The following is an 8,679-nucleotide window of genomic DNA, read 5'->3' as shown; positions in this document are numbered from 1 at the left end:
GAATGAACTCAAAAGAATATTTTGCTTGTGGAATAAGCTTGCTTGCTAAAGATGAATGAAATTCAACCAGAAGTTGAGAAAAATTAAACCACCACTACCACCACCGTCATTAGCACCTTCAGACTAACAAACATAAATGTTCTCTTATTTTTGCTCCTCTTAGCTCACATTTTCTCAGGTCATGTTTGTCACCATACCTCAGTTTGAGGTAAACTGCATTTTGAATTCATTTTGAGGCCTTTGCCAGTGACTAGGACATTTCCCTTGTTATTCTCACGTTGTGTTCGTGTATCTGCTTCTACGGCAGCAATTGTAGTCCAGGTGCTAGTTGAGGTTTGAAAATGCCCTTTCCATACCTATGTACACATATGGGTACAGAGGTAGAGATCACCTAACTATTGCGCTCCGCTGCCCGGCACCCAGACCGCCACACCAGGACGCAGCCTAGAGATCACCTAACTATTAACTATGCATTAACTATGCATGAGGACTGGGAAGGTGTGACGCGGGTGCAAGCCTGGCTCTTTAGGTTTTTGTGAAGAAAGAACTGACGATGGCCTGAGGGGAGGGGAACGCCAGTCATGTCAGAGTGCAGGCCTCTTTGAAGGAATTTGGCTAGATGGTAGCACCTAAGAGTAATTTCTACATCCTTGGGGCTCCCTGAGTGATGGCATGATCTGTAATTCATGGTGCTCCTACAACAGTAGGTTTGGGTTTATGCTAATGAGATGACCCATCTGTGATCAGGACAGCCACATGATTAGAACATGGGGTTTTGATCCAGGTGATGTCACCCTGACTTGAGCGTGAAGGATCGTGAAAACTGAGTTCAATCATGTGGCCAGTGATTCAGTTGATCACACTGATATAAGGAATCTCCGATGAAAGTATGGATTCCTGGGTCTCAGGTGAACTTCCTGTTTGTTGGAAGGTCCTGTTTGTTGGAAGGTCCTGAGAGCACGGAAATTCTGCCTTTGGGGTTCCCACAGTACCACCACCTATGCATCTCTTTGTTGTCCATCCTGATTTGTGTCTTTTCTATAAAACTTTAATTGTAAGTATAGTGTTTTCCTGAGCACTGTTCAGTTGAAATATTGAACTTGAGGGAGCAGTGGGAGCCCTATAATTTTTAGCCAGTGAGTCAGAAATGCAGGTGGCTGGGTAACCCTAGAGTTGTGACTGGTGCTTGAGATGAGGACAGGGCTATGGAGGACAGTACTCTTAACCTGTGAAATTTGACCTAACGCTGAGTAGTGAAGTGCTGGAATTGCATTGCACGGTCCATAATGGGAAATCCAGTTGGACTGACAACATTACACCAGATTGTGGAAGACTTGGAAGTCGAACATTGTACTTGGAAAGGGACCATGATGTGATTTAATAAAATAATACCAGTTTAAATGTTTGAAATGCTTGTATGTATTTCCTTTATACATTTACTCTTCTTCCACCCTACAATGTAGGGAGCATTATTAATTATGTATTTTATAGATGAATAATGAAGAAAAATTCAATCCTTAAAAATAACAAAAAGGCCATGCTGGCCCTATCCCTGGGGTGCTCTGAGCCAGCGATTGAGTCTGAGCGTGGTGGCACAAGCTTGTAATCCCAGTCCTGGGGAGGCTGAATACAGGAGGATCACTACGAGTCTGAGCTGCGTAGTGAGATCCTGTGCCACATGGATGAAAAAGAAAAAGATAAGACCTTGAGTTAGTCTCCTCACTAAAATTTTCCTATATTAAGCTGGGACAAGCCATCCCTCCCTATGAACTTATTTTCCTTATCAGCATAGGCAGCCTCTTACTTCTAAGACTTCGGTTCCACAGGGCTAAGCTGCAGTCTGGAAAGTCAGAGCTTAATAAAGCAGTCTCTCACAGTCAGTTAGACTGTGAATGCCCATTTGCATTTCCAGCAATATTTGTTGAACATCTGACAGGTGCCATATGCTGCTTGGGAGCTAAATGATAAGGGCATTTGTTCCATCCTTTGTCTTTTCAGAATAGCCATTACCTCCATGTCTACCCCAACAGGCTAACGTTCCTTTGTATTGAGGATGAGATTCCATTAAAATAAGCATTCTGAGGGAAGAGGTGAGATTACAGAAGGATCTCTGATCCTGAGCAGAGGGGTGGAAGAAACTGGTCACGTGCTTTGCCTGCGATTCGGAGAACAAGAGGTTGATCAGAGGTGGAATGTGATGGGCACACCATGCTCTGTGGAAGCCAAGCATTTTAGGCATTGGGCAGCAATTTTATAGAACAAAAACAACAGTAGTAATATGTTTGTGGACCTTGTGCATGAGTTGCAAGGGAAATAGGAACAGGACTCTACTTGCTTCCCCTCTCCTCATGTTCAGGGAACAATACAGCAGTCTTGCAGCCTAGAAATAAGATGACACCTGAGGATTCCTACTGAGGACTTCAAGCAGAGATGAGACTTCTGGGCAAGGCAACATGACACATTAGTAAAGACTAGACTAACATTTTGAAGTTTGGTAACCCTCCAGAGCCAGTTAGGGGCACTTTATGAACACACAGATTTTACTCTGGACTTGTATAATCAGAATTCCTAAAGGAGGAGGTTTAGGAATAAGACTTCCAAGAAGATTTAGATAGCCTACTGGCTTTGAGAAAACATCTGGTTACCTGATTTTCAAACAAGGATGGCTCCTCAAAACTCACACGCCTATTAAGGACAGTTGTAATTTGTGAATATAGTGTCATTTTTCTGAATAAATCAGTTTAACTTGTAAAGTCGTAGACGTTCAGGGTCTTGCTTTCCTCTCTTTCTATCTGTGCATTTTTATTCTGAGTTCCTTTTGCTGGCATGTGAAATCTTGGGGGGTAAGATGTGTTTTTCTTTTTTTTTTTTTTTTTTGTAGGGGTGGAGAATGAGCTCTAACTCTTGTAGTAGAAATTGGTAAGTTGATTTTGGTGAAATTTCAAGGAAAGAGTGGAAGGTAGATTGTAGCCATCAAAATCATTTGAACTAACCAAATCAACAATAAATCACAAACTCCAGATTTTTGTTTAAAGGGGAAGAGAACAAGGCAGCGGATTGCAAATTAGCCAGGCCACGACTTGCTGGCTCGCGTTCATTTTGTAAACAAAAGCAGGCCTGAATTCAATCAAACATTACTTGTTAAAGTAAACTAGCAAAAGCTGGTGAAAATTAAAGTAGAACAGAAGATGGTTTCAATAATTTTATTCTCCAGCTTTTAGCTTAAAACAAAACAAAACACAACACAACAAATCAACAACAACAAAAAAACCTATCCACCATTCCATTCCAAGGGGCATGTCCTTCTTTTTCAGATAATTTCATGAAAATTAAACAGCATTTTCGTGGAGGTTACACACGTATTGAAGAATGCTACCCATAGCATTGTGTAAATTGCCTTGAGAACAAAATTCGGAAAGCTGTATCTGTAGTTTAGACAATATTTTTGTAGGATTTTAGGGACCTTCTCAAGGAGAGGGTTGGGACTCAAAGCTGGCTAAGCCAAAGGTCTAATTGATTGATAAATACCATGTGTCTGGTATGTTCTACTTGTTTGAAGTAGCATTGGGAGGTTAGTTGGTTTTAACTATTTTTTGTTTAGGTTTTAATGTAAGATGAGCTGTTAAATTTCCCCTTAAACTGAACAAAGCCAGAGGGATTTTGCTCTATGAGACTAGAAACAAGTGACTTTTTCCTAGGTGTTATGTCCACAGGAATGAGGGGCTGAGCTTTCATTTCTCCAAGGGGCACAACAGGGGTGTCATCTGAACCCCTCGATGTGCTGTGTCTTAATTCTCTAGTTTTAGCTTGAATTTTCCTGGGAATGCAGGTAGAAGTGTAATTTGGGGGGTTGTATGTGGGCAAGGATCCAAAGGGTATTTCTAAGAGCCTGGGGAGTAGGTATAGCTGTCCAGCACCTGGCCCCAAAGTAATCCTGAGTCATGGCTTGAACTCCTTCCACCTGTGAGCTTGCATTATGTTCCAGCAGCCAAAAGAGGTGTTGATTCCTTTCAGGCTGAGTTTGTCTCTGATGAAGTTCCACCCACCACAGAGGGACTCAAGGGAGCTTCCCTGTGGGATCGAAGTCTTGATTTATGTTTTCCCCATGCTTGTCTCTGTTTTCCCCACATTCTTGACAATGAGGTGGACACCATAGATATTTTGCCTGAAAGATAATGTCCTCTATAACAGTGTAGAATTAAATGTGTAGATTCTGGTAGGCACCCACCAACTGTTAATAATAAACAACAGTGAGGGGCAGGAGGAGGGACACACTCAGCTCTGGAATCAGCTTGTGAGACGAACCCTTTGCAACCCTCCCCAACCACCCACCATTACCACCCATGATTCGGAATCCTGGCTGTGGATTTTGTATGCAGGAGCAGCAGCCAGTTATGCAAACTTATCTTGGGTGGATGTGGAAAAATACCCTTCCACCTGCCTACTCTGAGCTCTGCTGCATCAGAAGGTCTTTTTAAAGCCTGATGATGATTTGGATATAACATAATTTTATTATTTATATATTCATTTTATTTATTTATTTTAAAATGCATTCATTATGGATCTTCTTGGTGACAATAAACTGGACAGGATGACCTCTTATCACATGATGTCCACAGTGATTTACTTCAGTGACATCATAAGGGTAGCAATAATTTTTTTCCTGACCCTTTAAATATCAGTACTGGAGGAGTTGTCTTTGGTTTACGGTAGTGTCTTTGCTCTTGAAGTCCAAGATTATATTTTAAGGAATGCTAAATTGTCTTCCATGTATGGAACTGGCTCAACAACCAGCTACAAAAAAGTAAGAGTCCTCGGGGGTAAAGGTCCTCATGCACATTCTTAACAGTACTGAAAGAGCCTTTTCCTGGAGTCCCTACCTTGATACCTGCCCTCCTGGGTGAGCAGAGCCTTGATTTCCCTGTTGTGCCTCAGCAGTGACTCCTCTGTGTTTATTCTATTGCTAAAAGGCTCCGAACATCATTTTTTCGAGCACACATTGTTTGTCTGAAAATACACCTGGACGCTGCCCAATTTGGAAATGACTTAAATTACAAAAAAAGCACAGCTGTCTTTAACAGCTCTAGAAGTTCATGCAACAAGCCTACAATTTATTGAGTAGGATTAGATGCTTATTGCCTATGACACTTTAAATACCATTACATTGAAGTTTATACAAGAAAGTCCAAGTTTAAAACTGGAATCTTAGCAATAACAGCTGGGCCATTTGTTTATGTGATAGGCAGGAAAGAATGACTTCTGTAATCTTTGTCTTTGGCTTTGGGATTCTGAAGGAAAAAAAAAAGATGAGGAGCCGGGAGAAAGAAGCTAATTTCAGATTGTCAAGCTGAGCTGAGCACCACTGCCTAATTTGTCCCTCATGTTAAGACCTCTGCCAAGGTTCTTCTTGTGTTCTGTTCCTCCCTCACACCTGACAAACCGGCGTTTGAAATACTGTAGCCCACCTCAAGGACAGCGAGGGGTATGTTGCTCGCTCGCTCGCTCGCTCGCAGCTCTCTCCCCCAGGCGGCTCACATTCCGCATTTTGTTTCTAGCATGAAAGACTTTGTTTTAAATCATAATAGCAACCAGGCTGTAATCACATTAGAGCGCACATGGAGAACTTGCACAAAGTCATGTGTTTTGGATTTGACATTCTGATTTATGGTTGTGTGCTCCAGTTACACAGCTGCGATCTCATTTTCCGACAAAGATGTTTTCTATTTTTCTATTACTTTGCTTCACCCTGTCTTTATGTTGGGGAAAATGAAAGCCACCAGGTGAAGTCAGAACATAAGTACAAATGTTTTCGTGTTTGGGTTGGAGAAGCATAATAAATGGTGTATACCGGCATTTCAAACACAGCTTGTTATTTTTGAATAAAAGTGTAAAGGGAATTGCTTGCTTAAGGTAATCGCAAATTAAAGAGGTACATGGAAATTTGTTTGTAAGACCCAGAAACATCCTACCAACTTTCTATTCCCATCACCTGATATCAATTTCCCAGGAGGGAAATGATTAGTAATGTTCCATCCCGGAGCTGTAGGGAAACTGAGTGGCCTGCTACTAACTCTGCGTATTTCACAAAACTCTAGGAGGTTCAGGGTTGGGTACTTGCGAAAATAATCTTTGCAGGCCTGTTCATTGAGCAGATGAGGAAAGTAAAACAGAAATGTAAAGAGATTTACCAAAGCCTCACAGCTGCTTATGAACAGAGCTTAGACTACAACTCAAATTTCTTTCCCCTTAATGCATTTTCTATCACCACTAAGACTATTCCAAGCAACCTTTCTGTTGATATCCAAGAAAAAAAAATCCTTTCACTTCTTGTTGCTTCTTCAAGTGTAAATATTTTTTTCTGAGGTGGATGGAAATCCAGCCTCACTCCTGGTTCACAGAACACATAGCATGGTACTCTACCTTGGGCTCGTACTTGAGGGATGCTACTGGCAATAAATGCAACCATCTTAAACTCATGTGTATTAAGATTCAACATATTTTCCAGTTTACAATATATAGGTCCAAATATAATTAACTTTTCTACAGTTCAATAAATTCTTGATGAAGAGGTTAAAAAGTACTTGATGAGAACATTTGTTAGTATGTACTAGGAAGCATGCATGGGCACAAGCAGCTGGTCAACACAGGATCTCTCTAAAAATGGGAAAAGCATTAGAGCTCTGAGGTTTGCATCATTATTTGTGCCTGCCTTCTTCTTGTAGAGATTCAGTCCTTAGGATTTTGGGTCCTATAGCTAACTCATCATAGTGTTTGCGCAGAAGAGAAGATTCTTTCACCCAGGAATTAAATAAATAATTTCTTAAGGTTTTCTACATTGCAGATAAAGTGCAAGTTGGATCCTCCTATTCAGAGAGTAGAGAGAACAAGAGACCATGAGTCCTGTTTATTATTTTTCACAAAGTGTGAGTGAATAGATGTTCATTGTAGTTTTAGCTTCTCTTACGTGTCCACAAATAATCTTTAGCAAGTGTAGTGAACATATGTTGGGCACTGATACCTCATCCTCAGCCTCTGTTCTGCTCTTTTCCTACCAAGAACACCGAGGCTTTTTGGATGAGAAGACGCTTCTATTCCATCCACTTCCATGAGATAAACATCATGTTGTCTTATCCTGAGCCCAAAGGGAGCTGACCTGGAAGCCAGTCACCTTATTTATTTCATCTGCTCTCTGGTGGTTTATGACAGGTACATAGCATTGTGGGGCACTGAGACAGCCTGAGGATTTATAATGATGCTGCCCTTCAATAGAGAATGTCAGAAAATAGCAACTAATCATGTGTGTGTGTGTGTGTGTGTGTGTGTGTGTGTGTGTTTAGCTTCAAAGGGAAGCCCTGGAGATTCTACAGAAGTATACATGGAGGGACTAGAGTGAAGGAGGGAGAAATGCAGATTTCCTGTCATATGGGTTTTGCTGCTGGCTCAAGACTGCTGATGCCACATGTCTTGAGGGGACATCTGGCTCATAGCTGGGGTTGGGTTGATCTGGGTAGATTTGGGCAGAGCAGCAGCCAGAGAGGGGGCTCCTGTGAATCACAGTTCTCAGGACTGTAATGACAAGGAGGAGGACTACTAGAGGCTGTGGGAGAGAAGCTGTTCAGTGAATATAGTGAGATATTGAGAAATGCACCTTTGGCTGATGAGACAAAAGAGAGTAAGATTGCTCTTAACCTCACAAGTCCTATTTTATTCTATGTTGTTTGTCAGAATATTTATATAAATAATTTTAAATTTTGCTTAAAAGATTCCACTTACTCCAGTCCTAGTCCAGGCCCAGTGAGTGTGTGCAACAGCCTCCTGCTACCCTGCGCCTGCGGGACCTACTGCTGGTCCCAGCCCAGGCACAACATGGGTGAGACCCTCTTCCACCCCTTGGGATGCCCCCCACAACTCCACAGCACCTCCCCCACCCTGCCCGCCAAGTAGGAATTTCTGCCGTGTTCCAGGAACCCCCAGACCCAGTCCTAGCCCAGGTCTGTTGAGTGTGTGGGAGAGCTTCCCGCTACCCTGCGCCGGCCAGACCTATACTGGTCCCAGCCCAGGCGCAGCATGGGTGAGACCATCTTCTACCCCCTTGGAACACCCCCCACCACTCCGCAAAACCTCCTCCACCCCGCCTGCCGAGTAGGAATTTCTGCCCCGTTCCTGGAATCCCCTACCCAGTCCTAGCCCAGGCCCAGTGAGTGTGTGGGAGAGCTGCCTTTCCCCCCTACTCCAGGCTCAGCTCAGGCCTGGCATACAGTTATGGGGTGAAACCCTTCAGCTGAAATCCCTGCAGAGAGTGTAGAGGATAGAACTACACAGCTAGTCTAGGAGCAGAAAATCTTACCAGGGGGGCAAAACAGGTTCACCCTCAAGGGCAGCAGCAGGAAGGAGCTGAGCATAGCAGCCAGACCCAAGCCAGGCACAGCTGGATAAACCCAAACTTTGTAGATCTGCACCTGAAATTCAGTACGTGCTAAGGTAATAACTACAACAAAGATCTACAACAAAAGTCAGAAGACAGTGCTACACAAAATGACAACAAGGAACAAAATGCAACCTCAGAACCCAAGCCCACCCATAACAAGTGCAGAGGACACTAACACAGAACAAATTGGGAATCACATAGCTGAAATCAATGAATCAATGGCTTCTGAAATAAAGAAACAGCTGCAGAAA

This window comes from Octodon degus, unplaced genomic scaffold (assembly GCF_000260255.1).
Source record: "Octodon degus isolate 3935 unplaced genomic scaffold, OctDeg1.0 scaffold00102, whole genome shotgun sequence".
Taxonomy (NCBI): Eukaryota; Metazoa; Chordata; class Mammalia; order Rodentia; family Octodontidae; genus Octodon; species Octodon degus.
This window is presented reverse-complemented; position numbering follows the sequence as displayed.